The sequence below is a fragment of the Macrotis lagotis genome, chromosome 5 (assembly GCF_037893015.1).
Source record: "Macrotis lagotis isolate mMagLag1 chromosome 5, bilby.v1.9.chrom.fasta, whole genome shotgun sequence".
NCBI classification, from domain to species: domain Eukaryota; kingdom Metazoa; phylum Chordata; class Mammalia; order Peramelemorphia; family Peramelidae; genus Macrotis; species Macrotis lagotis.
The window spans coordinates 190,259,208-190,283,145 of NC_133662.1; the positions used below are offsets into that span (position 1 = coordinate 190,259,208).

Genomic DNA, 23,938 nt, shown 5'->3' on the forward strand with positions numbered 1-23,938 from the left:
AGATGTGAAGTAGATGAGAAAATAACTAAGAACCAGTCTGAAATCCTGGGGATAAAATTAAGAAGTAATTAATGAATGCCTGTAGGAGACTTTAGCAATATAGTTCAACATTCATTAATAGAATTGTAAGACTGAAGATTTGGAGTCAAGGAATCTAAATTCATAATCTGCCACTTATTTCCAATGTGACCTTGAGTTAGTCGATTAACCTTGCTGGAACTCAGTCTCCTCATCTGTATAATTAAGGGGTTGGGCTGAATGGTTTCTAGGGTAACCTTTAGCTCTAAAACATCTTAAGTAAGGGCTAGGTTGCGCAGTAGATAGAATACTGGCCTTGGAGTCAGGAGGACAGCAGTTCAAATCCAGTCTCAGACACGTGACATTACTAGTCGTGTGACCTTGGCCAAGTCACTTAATGCTGTCAGTTAACATAATGCATACATGCATACAGGGCCATCTTCAGTAGTTCTGATTCATATCTGGTCTCTGGACTCAGATGACTCCAGAGAAGAAAGTGAGGCTGGTGACTTACTACAGTACCTCCTGACTCAAATGCAAATAATGTGCTTGTCATGATATCACCTCTCTGATATCATGATATTCTTCGGGAATGAAGGACAGACACCATCAGCTCTAAAACTATGATCCAATTCCTATTCTGTGCAAGGCATTGTGGAAGACAGAACTAAAATAGTCCCTGGCCTCAAGGAATTTATGTTCTACAAGTAGAGGCTAGAGGAAATGAACAGGTGGTATTCACTGTATAAATTTAAAATATTTCTAGTTGGTGTAGGAGCATTTCTCTCTATGTAACAAATAGAAGTATTACTCCCCTTTTGGTTTTCTGGCGGTTTTTTTTTCCCCACAGAACACTCTGGCTTCAGTTCCTTAAATTGCAGAATGTTTAGGACTGTACAGGAGTATGCCTATGTTTCTACTTTGGGATATTTGAAAATCTAGAGGGGTTTGTTTATAGACAATATATAAACATGCATTTAATTGCTGGTACTCTAAATGTGAGATCCTTGTCTAATGACCAACAACTTGATAAAGTATGAGAGGAACTGAATCATATCAATATTGACATTCCTGCCATGAATGAAATAAGACATAAGGAAATTGTAGCTAGATGGAGAGATGGCCCAAAGGTTTTTCTTTGGAGAAGCAAATAAAGAAGTCTGTGAGATTCTTTTTGTCCTTAGCCCAAAGACAATAATAAATTTCATTCTATGGGACTTTTTGGTCATCATGCCTTATAGAAGCATCACGTGTATCAACAAAAGAAGACCACCAGGGAACTAAATGTAGCTTATGCACCAGCATCTGCTGCAGAGGATGAGGACTGGAAAAAATTCTAGGAAGAACGTGACAAAGTCCTATAAACCAAGCAAATGTGTACATTGATGTGTAATGAATTCATCATTAAAGTAGACAGGGGAAGGACAACAAAAAAGATTTCAAAAATATGGTTCAGCTTTAAGAAATGAAAGATACCGAAGTCTTGATAGTATGACCGTCTCTTCAAGAGTCAGAAGTTATGGGATATGCTGAACACTGAACAACATTATAGAAAGTGAATTGGAATTAGAATCAAAGAATTAGAAGGGATCCCAGTGACCAAGTAGGATAGGAACTGGACTTGTAATTTCATGAACTCCCTGAGAAAGGGACTCCTACCAATGGGGTTAACCACTCTGTTCCTCAGTAATGGGGCATAAGCTATGATTTCAGGGATCTAAGACACTCCCTGGTGAAGAAATGGGCTCTAGCAATGCCAACTGGCACCTTCTTTACAACTTATTGATGTAACTGGGACCCTGAGGTACTAACTCCAGAGTCACACTGTTGTTTTGGGTCAGAAGCAGAACTGGAAATCAAATCTTCCTTGCTCGGAGGTCAAGTGTTTATCCACTACACTATGCTGCTTCTCATCCAACTCAAACTAAATAGTTTAAGTCAAACCATTTTAATCCTAGTGGCTTCCCTATGCTAATTATCTCTCATTTATCCTATATATTACTTTGTACATATTTATTTGCATGACGTCATGCCATTAGATTGTAAACTCTTTGAGGGCAGGGATTGTTTTTTGCCTTTTTTTTGTATCCTCAGAATTTAGCCCCAGTGTCTGGCACATGATGCTTAATACTTATTAATTGATAGATTGACATAATATGTGTAATAAGTCATTCAGTCTCTGCTTTAAAACTTCCAATGAGGCAAACTCACAAACTGTTAAGACAGTCCATTCCACTTTTGGATAAATCCAATTATGAGGAAATACTTCCTGATACTGAGCCCAATTTTGCTTCTATGTTAATAACAATTAATAATGATGGCTAGCATTTGATTCACTTTTTAAGATTTTCAAAGTGCTTTGCAAATGTAATCCCATTTTAACCTGACAGCAACATTTATACTATTATTTCCTCCATTTTACAGTTAAAGAAACTCAAGAAAGCAGATATTAAATGATTTACATATAGTCACACAACTATTATTTCTCTGAGCTAGGATTTATACTCAGGCATCCCTGATTCTAGATCCAGTACTCTACCCACTGTACCACTTAGCTTCCTCTTCTACCCCTTGTTACTTCCAGAGTCACACTGGACAAGACAAATCCCTCTTTCACATAATGGCCCTTAAATGTCTTGAACACAAGAGGCTATCACATGAATCTTTTTTTTTCCTCCAAACTAAACATTCCCACTTTATTTGACCAATCTTCATATGGCATGACCTCAAAACCCCTTTACTATATTTTGAATAGTTGCCCTCTGAATATTCTCCTCCTTACAAATTTCCTTCCTAAACTTTGGTGCACAGGACTGAGCATAATGAATGAGATATAGTCTGACTAGGGCAGAATACAGAGAGACTCTTTCTTTTGTTTTTCTTTTTCTTCTTGTATGTTATTATAGTCATTAGCTTTTTTGGGTGCTGATCCACATTGCTGACTCAATAATGAGTTTTCAGTTCAACAAATGACTCAAGTTTAGGTCAACTTCTGTCTTATTTTGCCTCCCTAGGCTTGTACTTGTGATATACTTTTTGGACCAAGTATCATACTTTCCATTGAATCTCATCTTGATAGATTCAACTAAGTGCTCTTGCATGAGTATCATCTAGTATTTTTGGCTCTCCCTCTTAGCTCTGTATCATAGGCAATTTTGATAAGCCTACAAAAACTGTAAATTGCATGTGTCCAAATACCAATCCCTGGGGGAGTCCAACTAGAGACTTCTTGACTTGATGAAATTGAGCCATTATAGATTACTTTGAGTTCAGCTCTTTAGCTAGTTCCATATAATTATATCCTTTTTTTAGATTTTTTTTTTTTTTTTTTTTTTGCCAAGCAGTGGGGTTAAGTGGCTTGCCCAAGGCCACACAGCTAAGTCATTATTAAGTGTCTGAGGTCACATTTGAACTCAGGTACTCCTGACTCCAGGGCTGGTGCTCTATCCACTGCGCCACCTAGCTGCCCCCCATATAATTATATTCTTATACTAATCTTTCCACATGAATAGTATAAGCTACATTGTCAAATTCTTTGTATCATTTCCTGTCTCTTATCAATGTGGGGGTTATTTCTAAATCAACTGTATAAATACCTAGAATGAAGATCAAAATCAACAAATTAGAAGCAAATATAAAAATGAAAAGGCATTATGGGTAATTACAATAACTTCAAATTGACCTATTAAAATAAGCTATTGAAACAAACAATATAAAAGAATAGGGAATGGTAAGGAAAAATTGACCTCTCATCATTTTCTACCAAAGTTTAACTACTGTAAAAGCAATCATCGTAATGAGGAGATTGAAAGAACACAGAAACTGCTTTATCCAGTAATCAATTTAATGAATGAATGAATAAAGCATTTATTAAGTGCGAAATATATGTAAAGTGCTGTATGGAGATTCTGGGAATACAAATAGAGAAAGGATATGGTACCTACTCTCAAAGAACACTCATCCTAATAGTGAAGACAATATATACCAGAACTTTTAGCTGCAAACGCAATAGAAAATTCCCAAGGTCCTTAGTAAACAGTGGCAAAGCAGATGGTAATGTTTCTTCTTTAATGTCATTTCCTCTGATAATACCATATCAGCTTCTGATCTTGAATCATCTGACAGTACCAAGGACTTTGGTGATAAAGTACTTTCTTTCCTGGTTCTCTAATAGATATGACTGTAGCATCTTCAGCAGTAGTTGTTGCATCTCCTTAGATGTGACTTTCCAGAATGATTGTCAGAAAGCTCTGGGATGAAAGTAATGCTTTCCAAGAGTTTTGGACTCAGGATCCAGACAGAGTCTAAGGGGGAAAATGGTTGTTGAGGTGATGATGGTGGTTTGACTTGTCTAACTCACATTAACTCCTGTTTCTCTACCACGGTGTCTTGTTGCTTCAGTTAGGCTAGTTTGCCTGCCCTATGTGTGGAAGTTGATTGGCAGCTGGAGAGAATGGATGGCTCTCTCTCTCTCTCTCTCTCTCTCTCTCTCTCTCTCTCTGTGGGAGCTGTTTCCCTTGATGATGTGAGGGCTGGTCTGCAAACAGGAATGTAGATCTGGGGATGTCACCCTACCCAGAGCTCCTATGTCTCATCTGCCTTTTGGTGATTTTTAACCAGTGGTTATTGCTGGGTTGCAGTGGTCGTGGGCCCTCCCCGCCCCACAATAATTTATACCTCCAATGATGGTAGCTGATATTCTTACCAGATAGATGAGGCAACCAAAAACATTGATTTAGAATATAAATTCATTTTCAGAATATTATGGACAAGGATTGTAGAAATTATTGCTTCATAAAACACCAAAGAATAATGCAAAGGTATATTAATCTTCAGAATGCTTGGCATAAAACTCAATGAAGACAGATCACACCAAGGTGATACTTTTTTATTTGGTTGTTTTTGTAACTGAAATTGTAAGGTAGACAATCAATGGAAAGTGGAACAGACTCATCAATAGTCAGTGAATTGGTAATATCAATAATAATAAAAGTATTATTATTATTATTACTTTGTTTAGTTTTGAGAGGTAATTGGGTTTGTGATTTGCCAAGGGTCACATATCAGTTAAGTATCTCAGGCTAGATTTGAACTCAGGTCCATTTGACTCCAGGGCCAGTGGTCTATCCTGCCTGCTACCTATCTGCCCCTGAAAGCATTACTTTAAAAAAATTTAAATTGTAGTTTTTAAAAATTACCAAGCATTACATTTTTATCCCTTCCATCCCTTCCAATCCTTCATACTTCTTTCCTAAAAAAAGTAACAAATAAGCATAGTCAAGCAAAATAAGTTTCCATATTGGTCAAGTCCAAAAATGATAGATAGTAGATAGAACATTGGGCATGGAATCAGGAAATGGCTTTGAATATGACCTTCAATCTTTATTTAGTTGTGTGACTTTGGGCAAGTCACTTAACCTAAGTTTCTAAAGTTGTAAAATGAGTATGATAATTTCTACCACATGGGGTTGTTGTTAGGATCAAATGAGATAATATTTGTAAGTGCTTAGAACTTGTAAACTACTCTTTTGGACCTTTATGCTTTACTCTGCATCTATTCATATATGTCTCCCTAGATTTCTCTAAAACCGTTTCTTCATTTTTTTATAGCTCAATAATATTCCATTATATTCATAAGCCACAGTTTAAGTAATTCCTCAATTTGAAACTGAAAAGCTGCTATGACTATTCTTGTATATATATAGATTCATTCCCTCCTTTTCTGATTTCCTTGGGGTTTAAACCTAGTAGGAAATGATGATGAAATTTATACAACAAAACTTAAATAATTGATGTGTCTATGAAGAAATGAAAATGCATTTTGGTTCTTGTCTATCCTTATTGAAGAAGACCAAATTGACATCACTATGTTTGAGACAAATTACAATGTGTCTGACTGGGGCTGATCAGCCCAATTAGAGCTTGGGAATGCTCTACCACAGTTTGGTCACAAGTAGTCCCTGTGAATACCTGGGGTGGGTGTGTTAAACTTATGGTTGTCACATTTTCTTTGAGCTGCTTCAATTTTGCCTTTCTCATAGAGCACAGCACACTCACTGATGAGGGCATGCCATGCTGGGTGGTCCTGTGCCAGTGTCCCCATGCTGAACAATCAATTCTAAAGTTCTTCAATGAGACCTTTAGGGTGTCTCAGTATCATTTCATTGGACCCATTTGTGAGCTCTTGCCCTGTGAATACTCCATAAAATATTTTTTTGGTAAATGTACGTCTGGCATTTCAGCAATGTATTCAGTCCATTGTAGTTGCACTCTCTGTAGTAATTTGGAATGCTAGGCAGTTTAGCTCAAGAAAGGACCTCATTGTCTGGTATCTTCTCCTGCCAGGTGATCATCAGAATCTTGTGACAATTTAGTTTTGTTTTGTTTTTGTTTTTGTTTTTGTTTTTGCAAGGAAATGGTGTTAAGTGACTTGCCCAAGGTCACACAGCTAGGTAATTATTAAGTGTCTGAGGCTGGATTTGAACTCAGGTACTCCTGACTCCAGGGCTGGTGCTCTATCTGCTATGCCACCTAGCTGTCCCACTTCTTGTGACAATTTAAATAGAAGTGATTCATGGTGCTGGCATGGTACTGGTTGACTGTCCAGGTTTCACAGGCATATAGCGATGAAGTCAGCACAATGGCACTGTGTTAAAAAAATGAAAATGATACTAAAGAAGGCAAAGATAGAAAGACCAGATATATTATAATCAAATTTGAAAGTATTAAGATATTAATTTTTTTTAAGATATCTGAAAAAAAAGGATACTAAATAGTTGAGGAGACATTGGAAATTTCCTTAATAGAGGGCTCAGAACTTTCCAGGTCCTTTCTCATTTTCCACAAGCAGCTCTTCTTGGTTTTCAATCCATGAACAACAACATGCCTCCCCTAAGCAAGTTCATCACATGAAAACTCATCATCATGCAGACTGACTCAATCAACACCTTTTTAGAACTCTCAGTTTCCTCTCCCCTCAGACTGGAAAAGTGGAGGATAGGGTAACAAACTCCTCTCAATGCCTCCCTTTATAGAAAGCACAGAACTTTCCAGATCACTCTTCCCTGCTTGGTTTTGACTCCACATCCCTTGGTATCCCACCATATTTTCAACTTATACTCTTCCTCCATTTGATTGTAAATGCCGTGAAGGCAGGGGCTACCTTTCTTTTGCTTGTTTGTTTGCCCAGTGCTTTATACAATGCCTGTGACCTAGTTGGTACTGAATAAATGTTCATTGATTATTAATTATTGAGTTGGAATTATTACTTTAAGATGGTGATAAAAAGACAAAAATAAGTACTGGTCCACATAACTACTTTCTAATTTTTATGAAATCTTAATGAAAATGAGCTATACCTATATCAAGCGTTTTATTAAGGAAAATGTGTGACAGGGATAGGCTTTCAAAAATGATATTCCATAGTAGATATTATTCATAATCACGTAATTGCCTTATGGTGTAAAGAATACCAGATCCTACCTTGTTTATTCTGTGATGATTGTAAAAACATTTTTTACTCAGGAAAATGCAAACTAGCATTCATTAAGGCGAGGTGACTTGAATATATGCATATTTATCAGTTGATTTATTGTGATGGGGAGGAGAGCCTACACTATATGGCTAACAATGAAGTATTATCCAGAAAGCATTGCTATTGGAAAAGGGGTGTTTCAAATGTGTAGCAAGTACAAAGATAAGAGATGGGCAATCAGAATGGTCCTGAATGAATGTGAAAATACCTTGAGGAAAGTCTCTACTACTTTGGGAGGAGTCCTCTTGGAGGATTTGTGGGAATACATGTATAAGAATTGTACTGCATGAGCAGGAAATGGCTTGCAATCTGTATATTGGAGGGAGTGCTCACAGCACAAAGTCTGTGTGAATTTAAGTTAGTGATCTTGTTTTAACTTCATTCTCTTCTAGCCTCTATCTGTCTGATATCACCTCAGGCATTTAACATCTGAGGGCTTCAGTTTCTTCTTCTGTAAAGGGAAGGAACTAGACAAAAAGATGTTCATTCTAATATTCCAGCTCTAATATCATAATCTATGATAGTACTGAAAGATAAAAGAAAATTGACTGAATTGCACACTCTTCGCCTGTACATTTACTATGACCTCAGTTGTTTATAAATCAGAATTTAGAGAATAGGGAAAGCAGGGAAACTATTTTGGCTTTACTTGAAATATTCAGTTCCTATCCTCCTCATATATATCCATACCCAGTTCCTATTCAGATTTCAGAAGACCCTTTACTTTCAGGAATGTTTTTTAGACTGATCATGGGGATAAAGTACACCAATGGAGCTCCTATGGAGCTGAACTGAGTTTCCCTTAGCCACTTCAGCTAGGTGGATCATCACAACCTTTATGTGCCTTAGTTTCTTCAATTTTAAAAGAGGGGAATCATAACAACTATTTACCAGATTGTTATAAGAATTAAATGAAATAATATTTGTAAGGCACTTAATACTGAATAATGAGTGAATGGCTCATTGTCTGTAGGTACTTAATAAATGTTTATTTGCTTCCCAACTTCAAGGGATATATCCTCATCGATGAATAATTTTAGATGACTGAGACTGAATCTTTGGTCTCTAAGGATGGTTACAGGAGATGTATTAGAGAAGATTGGCTATTAAGCCATGAAGAGCTGCCTACTCAGGAGACGGTTAAGGAAAAGGCAACTTACACTACATTTTCTGAGAGAGTGCTCCCTTAGGGATGAGGGAGGGGTTCCCCCCCTCCCAGAGGAATTATAGGCATCCTCCAACTGCTTCCTGTTGATCATGATGACTTTTAATTGACTGTTGAGTTAGAACTCTCTAGAAACACTAAAGGGGCACTGACTGCTGCTCAGGACTCTTCCTCCTCCTGACCTTAAAGTAGGAACATGATCCTCTGATCTCGGGAAGACAATGAGGGGGGATGCAAGCCATGAGCTCATCACCTTCTAGGTAGGCCTGTGTCAGAAATGAGCAGGCTTCCTGTTTGCCTCCTTTCTTTTAGTGAAGGGACTGACCTTAAAAAGCAGGTAGCATGTCTCCTCTATGCTTTAAGTATTAACTATAATATTAGTTATGGGTTAATGTTTTGAGTTTTTATCATTTCATTTTTTATGTTTTATTAAGCAATTGTTTTGTGATAAGGAAACATTTTCTTAGCATTGTATTTTGAATACCTTTCCACTCCCTTTTGGGGAGACCCTAGGCATGATCCAACCTAAAATTGAAACAATTTTCCCCAGGGCTTGGAGGAGAGAGCTTAAAATGTCAGAGTGACAGAAGGAAGGCTTATTTCTCTCTTGGCCTCAAGGTCAAATTTAGTAACTACTGAAACCTGGGATCTTTAGTACTTTCAACAGCGAATTTTGAGTCAACAGGACCAGAATTTGAATTTCAATTGGGTTACCTGTGTGATTGAGCCTGTGGGCAACTCGTTTAACCATTCTGGGTACAGTGGGAGGGGGTGTGTGTCCCAGCTAAATGATCTGTAAGCTCCCTTCTGGATTGAATCCTATACTTCAAAGCTCATTGTTTTATCTACAAGCTTCTGAGACTGAGAAGTTGTTGGAGAGTGGATATGACATTCAGAATATATTACTTAGCAGTTCAGATGCTGGAAGCCCATGGTAGATCAAAACTGAGCTGGGACTTGGAATCCAGGACTTTCCCTCACCTTCTTCTGGATACTCTATCATTCAGTTCATCCGAACTCCTTGTTGTTCCTCACTCATGAATAAATCCAATCAATAAATTGAAAATTAAACACCAACTATATTAAACACTGGGGACATAAAAAATGACAAAAGACAGTCCTTGCCCTCAAAGTGCTTACAATCTGATGGTGGAGACAACATGCTTTTGAATATATACTGACAATTTCTATGAGTTTTGGCCTTAATAATGAATTAAATTAAGCATGGCATTAACCTCCAGTTTGTCCTAATAAGGGTCAAAGGTTAGCCTCCAGAGTTTGATCTCAAGAATGAACAAACAGTATTAAGTTAACATATATGTTTATATGTATATGCTGTCCTTGGGCACCCAGCTAGAAAAATGGATCATAAAATTGGAGGGTTGGAGAGGGATTCTTATACAATTGCACTATCAGAAGGTGGGATCTGAAAAAGCTGTTCCTGGCTTATCCATCAAAGGAGTTGTATTCAACTCAGAAAGGAGCTGGGTATTGAATATTTAGGTCAGGAGGATGTCCCCTCCCAACTCAAGACCTTTGTGACATAAGTTTTGCTAAAGACCTCCATGAAGCATGGGCATCTTCTCCCTCCTGGATGTTGGTGCCATCCAGTGACCATTGATACAACAGGGAGATTCATATTTATTATTGAAGAGAGAAAATTTGTTTTCAGGTGACATTAACAGTAGAAAAGATAAATGGGAGATATTTAGGAGAGGGAAAGCACTAGAATTAAGAGAGACTAGGGAAGATTTCCTGTAGAATGTGGGATTTTAGTTAAAACTTAAAGAAAGCCAGTGAGGTCAGTAGTCAGAGTGGAGGAGAGAAGGGGGAACAGCTAGAATATTCCATTGCCTGACTCTGTGCTTTTACTTAGATTGTCTCCCAAACTAATCTTTAGAGCCCTTCAGAGTCAGCTCAAGCATCATCTCTCACATGAAGCTTTTTCCAAAACCCCCCGGTTACTAGCACCTGTCCTTCAAATTACCTCATTTTGTTTTTATTAAATTACATTTTTTATTTACTTGTATATGTTCCTGCTGTGTCCCCCCCAATAGAATGTAAGCTCTTTAAGGCTAATGACTGTTTCATTTTTTCTCCTTATATCTCTAGTGCCAGCCCAGCTCCTCATACATAGTAGGTGTTTAATATTAAAAATGAAAAAATGCATGTAAAGTGCCTTAAAAACTTTAAAGCACTATATACAAGGCTAGTTAAATAATACATTTCTTGATTAATTGATCAGTAATCATATTCTCTCCTTCTAAAGAGATAGGGAAAGAAAAATTCTTTCTCTGGATGTACCTTTTCTAATAAGCAAATCAGGGCTTAGATTTAAGTTGTCCTGGTTTCTTGTCCTCTTCCTCCACCTCCTGCCTTCCAGTGGGAAACCACTCTGTAGCCAAGTCAAGAAACAGTCTGCCCTTGCCTTAACCTGCTTAAGCTCTGGGCCCTTTCATACTGAGAGCCCCCTTTCTCCTCCTCCCCTCTCTCTCCCCTCCCCCTCTATCTGCTCACGCACTCACACAAGAACAATGCTACTTTGTGGGTTAGGCAATGGCACAGGTTGCTTGTTGGTGGGACAGCTGTCACTCTATCCCCAAGGCCCAAACGATGTGTCCCTGGGGCTGTGATCCCAAGATTACTTTGGTATTTGGGTCTTTTAATTAGCAGCCCAGCATGTTGTAGCCCCTCCTCCCCTACCTGGCCTCTCTTTCTTTTCTCTCTTTATTAGCCCCAGGCCAGCATCCATTGCTTCTATCAGCACAGACCTCATTGACCAGCATTGACCACCATACAGCTAAGTCTGGAAAGTTTAGAGAAAGGGAGCAGCAGGACAAGTATTCATTTTGTGTGCTCCTGGTAAGTCTTTGCCCTCACCCTGTATACACCATTTATTGGGCATTATAAATCATGGACAAAATTTAAATGCCACATAAAATTCAGTGTTTTTCATCAGACCCTCTTTATCCCAATTAGCCTAAACTAGACTAACATACAGAAAAAGTAATGGTAATTTGTAAGATGATGGTGTGGGACAGTAGAAAGAACAATGACTTTTGAGTTAGAGGATGTGAATTTCTTTCTCTCTTCTAGGTTTTCTCATCTACAAAAAAAATGACAGGGTTGGATTGGATGACCTTAAAGCTGGTGTTCTTATCCTGGGGTTCATAACCCCTAAGGGATCTGTGGATAGATTTCAGGAAGTCTGGGACCTTGGATGGAAAAAAAATCATTTTTATTTTCATTAACTTCTAGATGAAATTTAGATTCCTTTCATTATCATAGTACTAAGAATAATAATGATTATAATGAAAAGAAACCTAATATTCTGATTTTACCAGATTTACTAGGACACAAGAAATGTTAAGGAAATTCTGCCTTAAAGTTTCCTTATACCCATAAATTTATGAATTCTTAAGATCTGCCTGAAAGCAGATCAATACAATGTTCAAACCTTAGAATACTGGAGTTGGAAGAGATCTATTGATTTCATATACAACTGAGGTCTTAGAGGGATCAAGATTTATCAAAGGTTGGCACATGCCTGCTAGGAATATTCCAGGCTAATGCCAGATGAAGAGGTTGAAATGGGTAATCGAATGAAGAAAGCATAAAGGAAGGATGATGGAGAGATTTCAGCAGACAACGCACCCTTAAGCTTCCAGTGCAGAGGAACTCACTGAGAATTAACAGGGCACCATAGCTGCTTCCAACCTGGAGCTTTGATAAATAGATTCTCTTGCTTCCTGATGCTTTCTTGGTTTTTCATTGTCTGCCAAGGCGTAGGAGTATCATAGGTGTCTTCTTATTTTAGTGTGACAGGCATGGCAATAGCTGTGGGAGGCCTTGAAAATGTCAGTCTGATACTTTACATGCTCCACTTTTCAGAAAGTTGTGTTTCGATATAATTCAAATTAATGAAGTATTTATTAAGCATCTAAGAGCTTGACACTGAACTAGAGAAGAATCCTCTGAGAAGAATTTCACTGTCTTTCTTAAAGGAAACAATGTGTTTGGAGGGTATCTTGAAAAGAACTGAATTCATTCATTCATTTATTCAATATTTATTGAGTACCTACTATGTGAAGTTGGGCAAAATAGAATAAAAATGGGCTAAAAGGTAATAGGTTCAGATGCTAAACAACATGCTTATTGTCTCAGGAAATTTTAATGAAAACCAGAAGATAATTTGATTCTTCCCAACCCCTATGTTTCTATGACCACCAATTGACTGCTTCTCCCATAATAGAGGACATGTGTAAGCCCCAGGTTATGACAGAAATATATGAACAAGTTAATTGTTTAAATGCTTTTTCCCAGATTACTAAGTTTCAAACACACACACACACACACACACACACACACACACACACACACACACACACACAATTCCCTTTTTCTCTATTATATAAAATGAAGAAACTTCCATTTCCAAACTAAATCTGAATTGAGAAATGAAGGATAAAGTTTGGCAGATGTCCCACAAAATTTAACAGTTGAGATTAAAATAAAATTTATAAACATGAATCCCGAGATTGCTTCTACCTTGTAAATGTTACTTCATAATGGGAATTCATAGATAGTTTTATCCTGCAATCAGATACATTCGATTACCTGGCAGTATACTTTTTGATTCTGGACTTCTGTTGAAAAGATTTTTAGTAAGCTAAGTAGTGCGAAGAACACTTTTCATTTATTGGGTCTAGACCTTAAGCTCTGTGGACAGGGGATCCGATCAGATCTGAAAACTTAAATATATATCCTGGGCACTGTTATAGTTTATTTGTGGGGCCATAAGCAAAAAACCCCCCTTCCTTTCCCTTTAGGGAATGCTAAAATTTGACAATTGTCTAAGAGAAAGAAGCCTCCTATTGGTATAGGAATCATTTGATAACATTCAACAAATATTATATCAATATAATGGTCCATTTTGGGGGCTGTGGATTACAAGAATTCCAGCTCATGTAGCCAGCACCAGACAGTTCTGATTATTTTGTGTAAATGATTCTTCAGGGACTGACTAGCTGAATTCCGGTCCTAGGTGCTTCCTCATCTCAGAGCCAGGGCCCTCACCTCAACAAACCTCAGTTCTTCTGATGTGAAATTAGAAGGCTTAGGGTCTAGTTTCACTTTTCAATCCATTGAACTTAACAAAACTTCATTTTACTCGTCTCTAAAATGGGATAGTGGTAGTTCAGTCTCAGGAAGACTTGAGTTCATTTTCTGCTCTAATACACACTTGCTGCTCACCCTGGGAAAATCAATTAGATACTTATATGCCCTTAGACATATAAGGCTATACTTTACAGAAAGAGTGTGCCCTTGGGGTGTTCCCTACACTATAAAATTACAAGTGTGGACCAAAAATATAAAATCAAATGGGGGTGATAATAACACTTGGATCATTTATTTTACAGGGTTATTTTTGGGTTGCCACAGTGAATAGAGTACCGGACCTGGACTGAGGAAGAATCATCTTCATGAATTAAAATCTGACCTCAGACACTTACTAGCTGTGTGTCTCTGGGCAAGTCATTTAACCCTGTTTGCCTCAGTTTTCTCATCTATAAAATGAGTTGAAAGAGGAAATGGAAACCACTATAATATCTTTGCCAAGAAAACCTCAAATGGAGTCATAAGTAGTGGAATATGATGGAAAACAATTGAATAACAAAAACAAAAACAACTTTTAAACTGTAAGGCGCTGTGTGAAATTCAGAAGCACGTACTGATTTGGGGATCAAATCTTGCCTCTAACAGTAGTATTACTTTGTCTTGAGTTCATTCTCTAAGATCATAAGTAATAGATGAGTTGCTGATCTACATTGGTAGAGGGGAAATTTCCATGCCAAGAGTTTTCTTTTCTGAAAGATTCATAAGTCTGGGCTTCCCTCCCTCTAAACAAGGTATGGCATAAAATATATTTTTATTATGGTATCTAGAAACCTTACATGGAAGATCACTAAGCTGCTGCTTACTTACTACTAATCTAACTCCTTCTGGAGGGTTTTTGAGGATTTTCTTCCAGATCACAGCACCATTATCTTCAGGTTGGTACCGAAATAGTTAATAATAATAATACCTGAAGTACAAGCACCACCATCATCTAACTGTTAGTACTATTAGTATCTATCCATCTCTGCCCCACCTCTTACTTCATGTGTTGAGAAAAATAAAAAAAATTGTTATTTATCACAAAAAAAGACATGAAGGAGATAACTTTGATGGACAACATCTCACCCAATGATGCACAGCTATCTAGGAAAAAAGCTGGAGCAGTTTGTATCCTAGGATCTAAACATGAAGGAATATGTGGGATGAGGAGGCCAAGGCTGAAGGAAGGAAGATCTTGAAGCATAATTTTCTGACTCTGGTTATTTTCAGTGTTGGTTTACAGGATTAGCTGCCCAGTCTGGTCTGATTTCACTAGTAGTTAGATTTCTTATTCTAGTCTACATATTTGTCTGTCAGACCAAATATTTTTCTTTACATGATTGTGCCTTCTTCTCTGCACAAATGGACCTCATGGGATTTTTCTTTCATTTTTTTCCAGGTATATCCATTCTTCTTTAATCGTTATTAAGCTCCTTGAAGACATTAAATTGTATTATATGAGAGAGAGCAATAAAATAACATTTTAAAATTCATTTTTATTTCTTTGTTTTTGTCACTTAAATTTCCCCCTGAATCTCTTCTCTCTTACTTCCCCCACAAAGAACCATCTCTTATAGCAAAGATTTTTTTTGGGGGGGGGGTTGCAAGGCAGTGGGGTTAAGTGACTTGTCCAAGGTCACACAGCTAGGTAATTATTAAGTGTCTGAGACCAGATTTGAACTCAGGTCCTCCTGACTCAGGGCTGGTACTCTATCCACTGTGCCACTTAGCTGCCCTGCATTTATTTTTTAAGAAAAAAAGAGAGGGGAAAATAGCATGAAAACTGATCAATACAAGAAAAAAAAAATCCTGTCAATTTTGCAATGTTCTTTATCCCTCAATCTTTTCTCTCCTCCTCCTCCCATGCATAGAACCATCTTTTATGGCAAAGAATTTCTTTTCTTTTAAGGAAAAAAGGAGAGAGGGGGGGTAAAGCATGAAAACTGATCAATATATCAAAAAATTGCCTCCTATGCCTCTCCTTTTCAGAAGATGTTTTCTCATATCTTTTTTTTGGGCCAAGCTTATTTTTTTTATAACTTTGCAACATTCATTTTCAATGATTTTGTCAGGACTGACTTTTTAAAACAGACATATCTGAATTTATACATTCAAATGAGTTTTGTCTATCAGTGCAGTCACTTCAAGAGGCCAAATGTTCATTTTAGTGACATTAAAATTGCTCAACTCATATTTGGAAGCTCTTCTTTTGAGAAAACAAGTCTCATTACTTTTAAAGCACATGTTTTATTTGCTGCCATCCCTTCTTGTTTGGCATTATTCATCATACATATAGATGTATATTGTAAATTAGATGCCAGATTTGACTCCAAATACCTGTTTGGAGTCATTCCCCCTTCTTTAAAATATTAGAATTTGCCACATTGATAGTCTAAGAATATGTAGTAGGTTCTGAAGGCAGTATTCAGAGAACTGTTGAAACAATATGATAGGGGTGACAAGGTGAGCACAACCTCCTACTGACTATTTTAAGGGCACAACACTCATTTGAATGAATAAATTCTGATATGTTTGTTTTAAAATAAGTCACTTTGTCATATTACACCATATGTTGGTCTTTTATATTCCCCCTCCCTTCTCTCCAGTCTGATTCCCAGTGCCTAGCAGCCCACTTCATAACCACTTCATAAATACATGTTGATTGACTTTTTGATTGACCTTCATACAATCAGATTTGTCTAAAGGTAAATGTTCAATAAACTCTTCCCTTTCCCTTCTACAACAACCCAGCTCAATACCCAGCTGGTTCCTTATATATGGGCAATGGGGGCTCCAGAAACTTATCCTGGATGCCTCAGAGCCTTCTTTGCATCTACTAGTCAGTGATCTTTGGCTGACTGACTCTTTGAGTCTACCTGAGGAATAGAAGTACACTAGTCCTAGAGACAGCTCAGAAATCAAGCTCCATCTCCCTCTTCTCTTCAGTCTCTCCCCCTTCCTCTAAAGTGCTCTCTGAAGTCTCCACTCCTACCACCTGCTCCTTTTGCTCTTTGCCTCTGGGGAGTAATTTAAAGAAAACACTTGAGCTTTGGTCAATCAGGAGTTCCTAGGTTAGGCCATCTTTAGTTGCCAAGGGAAACCTTCCTTCTCTCTCTGAGCCTATCCCCCCTGAAGAGAGGGGGCCATTGTTCTGAGCTTGAATAGGCCTCTGTACAGCTGCCCTTCTCTCCAGTGGTGCTATGCTGCAAATAATTAATAAACATTTGCTCAAACTATTAATATTTAGACCTATGGAAAAAGATCCGAGGGGGTCTAACGGCTGCTTTTATTCTTGGGCTGGTTCCATCTGCTCAGGACCCAAGGTTTTTCTGATTTCATACATGAACTGGAAGTGAATGGATTCCTAGGCAAAGCCATCAGTTTGCTCCTTTCAAGGTAGTTTCAAATATGAGCAAACTTCTGGAACTGCCCCCCGCCCAAGCAGTCTAATATTATTTGGGGCTCCTGCTTGACTGGTGGGGCACAAATTTCTGATTTCTCAGATGTGATGTGGGGATAGGTCAAAAGCCACTGAAATCGAGTTCAATTTTCTTTTAAAAAATTGATCCCCCTTGAAAGTAAGTTGAACTAGGACAGGATATATATTTTATGGTATAAATAATATACATATATACTATATATTAAATATGTACACTAGTTTTTAAAATGTGTATTGCTTTATTTGATATAAAATCTATATTATATACTATGTGATATATATATATATATACTATAAATCACTAGATAATATATTACATTTAGACAGAAATTGAGGAAAGAGGGAGCAAGAGAGAAGGAGAAGAGAAGGGAGATAGAGAGACAAGAGACAAAAAGAGAGAGGAGAGAGAAAGAGAAAAAGAGAAAGGGGGAGAGAGAGAGAGAGAGAGAGAGAGGGAAACAGAGAGACAGAGAGACAGAGAAAGGGGGAGGGAGAAAGAGAGAGACAGAGACAGAGAGAGACAAAGAGTTAGAGAAAGAGGGGGGAGGGAGGGATGGAGGGGGAGGGAGAGAGAGAGAGAGAGAGACAGAGAGACAGAGAGACACAGAGAGAATGTATCCATCAGTGTTATGGTAGAGAATTATTTTTGAATAGTAAAAAAAAAATCCTATCCTTAGATGAACTCTTTTGCACTACTTTCCACATCAGTTATCTTTTCATCTTTTTTCTGTTTTTCCCACTGGCCTTCACTTCCTGATCACTTTCTCAGGTCCTATTACCTTCTTTAAAGAGACTGAAAATCCTAGTGGTTTTGAATTCGGATTCCTATCCAATAAGCATTTATGATGCACCACCTTTGAACAAATTACTGGGGGTCAGATACAAAGACAAAAGACATAAAAAGAGAAATAGTTATTAAACTCAAGAAGTTCACCTTCTATTGCCCCAACTTTCTTTTCCAGATAATTCTAGGAACTCCATCTGGGTTATCTCACTATATTGCAAAACCACTCATGAAGAAGAAGCCTTCTTGTTTTCCAGACATGATTATATATTTGCCAGAGAAAATAACATTACCTTACAGAAAATGAAAAGTTAGGAAATGAACTCAGATGGAGCAGTTTATTGTAGAATGCTCAAGATAGATGCTTTTACATTAAATACAAAAATGTCAGTGAGTGAATAATCAAGCACATACCCTACCCCAACCACCTCTATCCCCATTCCATCTCTGGAAGTCGGTCTTTTCTGAACTGGACCTGAACTCCTTCCTCCCCCACCCTCCAGGGTGTAGAAAAGGGTTCTCTATAATAATTTTAATGAGGTGTGGTTCTCATTGGGCTCATATACCTGATCTAAATTATGTTACAAGGGCCTAGCACTGGTACTGAGATGAGCTTCTAAGTCTCTTTTCTTATCTTGAGTGTAGACCAGAGTTGAATGGTAGGGAAAGGGGAAGGGGACAGAAAGGAGAAAAGGGGTCTTAGATTTTCCTGTAGAACGAAAAGTGTTGCATTCTTCCATGGCTTTCTATCATTGTTCTCGTGGGAAGAGGGAGGGCAGGACAATGGACTGAATAGAAAACTGAAGGACTTAAAATTGCTGTTCACATTGATTACATTCCCTAGAGTTATTTTTTCTCAACTTTTCTTTCTTTTTCTTCCTTCTCTCCCTGCTTTCCCACCTCTCTCTCTCTCTCTCTCTCTCTCTCTCTCTCTCTCTCTCTCTCTCTCTCTCTCTCTCCCAGAAGAACCAATCAAGTTTGCACTCCTTCCACAATCTTAAATTTAAAAATGATATGCCTTTGGTATAAAATGTACTATTGTATATGAAATTGGATGGATATCAAATATATTATAGCAAATCATATTTTTTCCACAGTGGTTGACCAAAAAGAAAACAATGAAGTAAAACTATAAGACAATAAAACTCCTCCCCATTCCCTTAACCTAATAAGGTTTGCAGCATTATTTCCTTAAATAGGCAGGTTTTCAGAGCTAAATCTTTGTCAGAGGGGGTTACTGGTTGTCAGGATCCCCTGGTTGAATGACTATATTGCTGACTTTGAGGATTTTAGGAGACAACACCAAAGGATCAGATGCCCAAGTATGTGTAGGACTTTTAGTCTTTCACAATCAAACCCCACAAAGGGATTGGCACAGATTTGTCTCATTGACAAAAACCATTGTTTCTTTGTTTTTTAATTTTTTTTAAATTTAAGGCAAGGGGTTAAGTGACTTGCCCAAGGTCACACAGCTAGGCAATTATTAAGTGTCTGAGGCTGGATTTGAACTCAGGTACTCCTGACTCCAGGGCCAGTGCTCTATTCACTGCACCACCTAGCTGCCCCAAAACAAGCCACCTTAATCATCCCTAAATTGCCAGTCATATGATAGTTTGGTACTTGTGTGAGGACAATAAGTTCTAAAAGAATTGTTTCTTTCATCATAGGAATATGTGATAGGGAATGTCCTGTCTCCTATCATATTTATTATATATCAATTGCAGTGGTACCACAATGTCAACTAAAATATGAGGATTTTATTATGTGTTAGAATAAGAATCCAATGAAATGATGTTTATAACATTTCACAAATCTAAAAGTACTATATAAATGCTAATTATATAAGCAACATAAAGCTAAAATCCTGCCAAACCCATCCATATTGTGATTTGACTTGGAGCTTTCTGCCCATATCTCTCTGTGCCTCAGTGTACTATGCCACATATTAATTTTGGCTTTGCAATTACAAATAGTGGAAACTTTAAACCAACATTTTTACCTGTAGGTACATGCTATGGCTGTGAAAGATGACAAAAGGAGGTTTCAAAAGGAAATAATGACAATCTGCCCAGCTGGAGGAAGAAACACATGTTTGTTTGGACAAGTTGCATCCGCTCCTTCATATTGCTTCTCTTAACCGGATAAAAGAGTACTCTGTATAATGTATACAGAAACTCCTGTTACCGGCAGAATTTTAAAATATTTATACCGTGTACAAACAATGCCAAGGAATTCACTACAAGCCATATATTGACTTAATAAACATGGTCCTATGATGCAACATTTATCTTGATTTTATACAACCAGTTATTGATTATGGTTGAATAAAGGTTGAAAACATAGTTTTCATGAGTAGCATTTGTGTATATAATACACAGTTGGCTACTATAAGAAATAGGGGAAGATTTTGGATATCTTTAAATCTGACCTTTGCTGGGGTACAAATCTCCAAAGAAAATTAAGAGTTTGTTATAGGGTAAAAAAGCATCTAAGCCCTTCTTTCTGCATGTGTCATTTTTTTTTTCTGATAACTCACTACCCAACTTGTAGGTTCTAGTTTTTCTATGGTAGATTTCCAGATTGACTACTGAGACCACTTCTTATTCTTTGATATGTTCCCCTCTTCAAGTTTGGTTTGCAAAGATTTTCTTTCCACGAAGTACACTACAGCTCCAACTTTGTGCTTAGAAGTGTTACTTTTAGTCTTCCTCATCCTTCTGCAGTTCCAGAAATCTCAAGCTTTTGGGAAAGGGAAAGTGTCTTCTCCTCAATAATACACGCATGCCATTTCATATATATTGCATGTGTTCTATTATATAAACATAATGACATCCTTTTCCTGTCTCTTTTAGTAAATTAAATGTCTACATAAGAAAAAGACAGTACCATATATACACCTATGTGTGCAAAGTTCTAGTCTTTCTTATATGGACTTTTTTTTTTTTACCAGAAGTGAAAGATAGATTGATGTTTCCCTTCATTCTAGAAAAGACCATGACATCAGGGAGGTGATGCTATGACAAGTACATGAATTGCATTTGAGTGAAGGGGTGTTGTGCTAAGTCACCAGCCTCACTTTCTCCAGTAGATAATTGAAAAAAAATGAAGGAGAAAGGCAGGGATCCGGGCAAAGAGAAAGTGAAAGAAAAAGAACATTGTTGAGAGACCTTGTTGAGAGAACCTAATATCCCTCAGATAACAGTTTTGAGAGAACAGTATCTCAGAGTCAAAAGTACTGACTGATAGAGAAGACTGGGTGAATACAGAGAACAATATATTGTATTTGAAGTCAGGGACACTTGAGTTTAACTCTACCCAAAATACCAGTTGTATGACTCTGGGCAGGTCTCTTTACCAAATTCAGCTCCAGTTTTTGTCAACTGTAAAATAGGGATAATGACGACACCAACCTCACAAAGCTGTTATAAAGCTGAAATGATGTAATATATGAAAAGTGCTTTGTAAATTTTAAAATTCCATATAAATGATAAATATTATTGTTATTATTATTATTACTTCATTGCATTTCTTGAAGTTAATTTGACTGTTTTCAGCATGTTAGAGGTTACTGTTGGGAAACTTTGAATCAAATTATTGTTTGAGGACAATGGCAAAGGAATTCTTAACTGTATAATATTGATAGAAATATACTTTTTAGACTTTTCAACTGAATTTGTAGATATTTGCTACTCATTGCCTTATTTGAGGCACTAAAAGCCAGATCAGAAGATTAGAAGTCTGCAAGGGAAAGAGCAGACTGCATTAGAGAAATCAGAGAAGTCAACAAGTGATATTGCTTACTGAAACTGAGACATGGGAAGATAGAACCTGTAGACCAAAAAGTCAATAAAACTGAAAGACTCACAGAAATTCAGACCAGTCAGCTCCAGAAAGTAGCCTCTGCAATTGAGATGAGAGTTGATCTGATTGAGAATGCTCTTCTATAGGTTGAAGAGCTAACTGGGGGAAGGTTTCTTTGCTCTTTGAGGCTATATAGACTTGAGAGAGGGAGACCCCTCTCAGGCTTGCATACATCAAATGACCTCTATGGCTCAGGAAGGAAATATTTCCTAAAATTCCATAGAGAGAAGGCCTTTGCATATCTCAGACAAAAAAGGTGCTAGCTTAAAAATTGTAATATTGCATCAGTATCCAGCCCATAGGAGGACATAACTAAGAAATTCTATAAATTTCCAGATTTAAAATCACCGGTTATCTAAAACAGCTTAACAGTAGTTCAGTGGTCCAAGAGAAGCAGAAAAAAACAGCTTTTATGTAATAGAAGGGAGAGCCTGAGAAAAGGAGTATTTTTTAATAAGCAGAAAACTGTTTATTAAGGCTACAGACTCTACCTTAGAGATATATAGACTTTCAAGTCTTCAGTCACAGTCAGGAATTGGCCAGGGCATGTGGGATTTCCCCATTCATTATGTTTCACTGCTAAGTTTCTCTAAGTTTGTGCTCACTCTTCCTACTTTTTGCATTTGTGGAAGAATATGACTGGGTTTATGGGTAGACTACTTTGATTACTCATGCTTTTCCCCATTTACTTAGTTAATGTTTGGTTATGATTATTCATGATTTTGTCTTCTCATTTAGGAAAAGATTTATGTTTGAGATATACTAGAATCAGGAAAAACAGCAAAAACCTATAATCCCTGTTACTGAGAAGGCAGAAGCTGGTGGATTACTTGAGCTCAGGAGTTGTCTAATTATGCATATGTATTCTCTGGAACCAATATAGGTCTCTGGCTCCATCACACCCCCCCTCCCCTTAGGGTCACCAGGTTGCCTGAGGAGGGGTAAACTGTGGTGACAAAGAACTGGAAATTGAAAAGATGTTCATCAATTGGAGAATGACTGAATAAGCTGTGGTATATGATTGTGATGTTTTTTATATTAGCAAAGGAATAGGTCACTTAATAGTATAAGTGTAACCAAAGTAACTGCTCTATTTCCAGCCTGAATGAGATGGACAGAGTCTCAAAAAAAATGAATAATTAGAGTCATTGAAATTGATTTGAGTAAATGAGGAGCACATAGACTGAGGCTTAGAAGGCTAAAGTAATGAATATAGATGTGTATTTTTTTCACACCAGTATTATCACTCCAACTAATCTGGAGAACCTTGTTCAATTTTTTTTTTGGCAAGGCAATGGGGTTGAGTGACTTGCCCAAGGTCACACAGCTAGGTAATTATTAAGTGTCTGAGGTCAGATCTGGACTCAAGTTCTTCTGACTCCAGGGCTGGTGTTCTATTCACTGTGCCACCTACTGCCCCCATGTTCAATTTTTAGTGTGAATATTTGCACCTGGGAAATTGGTATTCATTTTAGATCAAGGTATGATTTATTTTTTGTTGATTGTTTAAACTTAAGAAAATAAAAATGCAGCTTCAATTTAGAAATGTATTGGGTATACTTTTTTTTTTGAGAGCTGGTAGTTAAACATTTATCATAACACTACAGACAGGTACCTTGTTAGCACAATAGGTAGCACGTCAGTCTCATAATCTGAAGGTGGTGAGTTTGATCCTCACACGGGCACAATACTTTTGATGGGGTGGCTAGGTGGCACAGTGGATAAAGCACCGGCCCTGGAGTCAGGAGTACCTGAGTTAAAATCCAGCCTTAGACACTTAATAATTACCTAACCCCATTCATTGTCTTGCAAGAACACTACCAGTCCCTAGAATACTGAGAATGAATTGTAGTAGTGTGACTTAAAAGTTATCCCTCTGAGAAAATCCTATTGATCTACAATTTTGAATAGAGGTTTCAAGTGAGTTAGCCAGACCAGATAGAGAGAAAGGAGGAGGGGTAACTCATTATGCCTTGTGAC

At 37.5% G+C, this 23,938-nt stretch overlaps 1 long non-coding RNA gene across 1 annotated transcript in view; it reads left to right on the plus strand.

Moving 5' to 3' along the window:
• The window catches only part of LOC141489998 (uncharacterized), a 71,278-nt gene extending 56,813 nt beyond the window's left edge, over window positions 1-14,465 (plus strand). Inside the window, exons 2-3 of the long non-coding RNA XR_012469044.1 lie at window positions 11,452-11,579; window positions 14,138-14,465. This is a non-coding gene — a long non-coding RNA (uncharacterized LOC141489998). The remainder of the gene's footprint in view (window positions 1-11,451; window positions 11,580-14,137) is intronic.
• The last annotated feature ends 9,473 nt before the right edge of the window (window positions 14,466-23,938 follow it).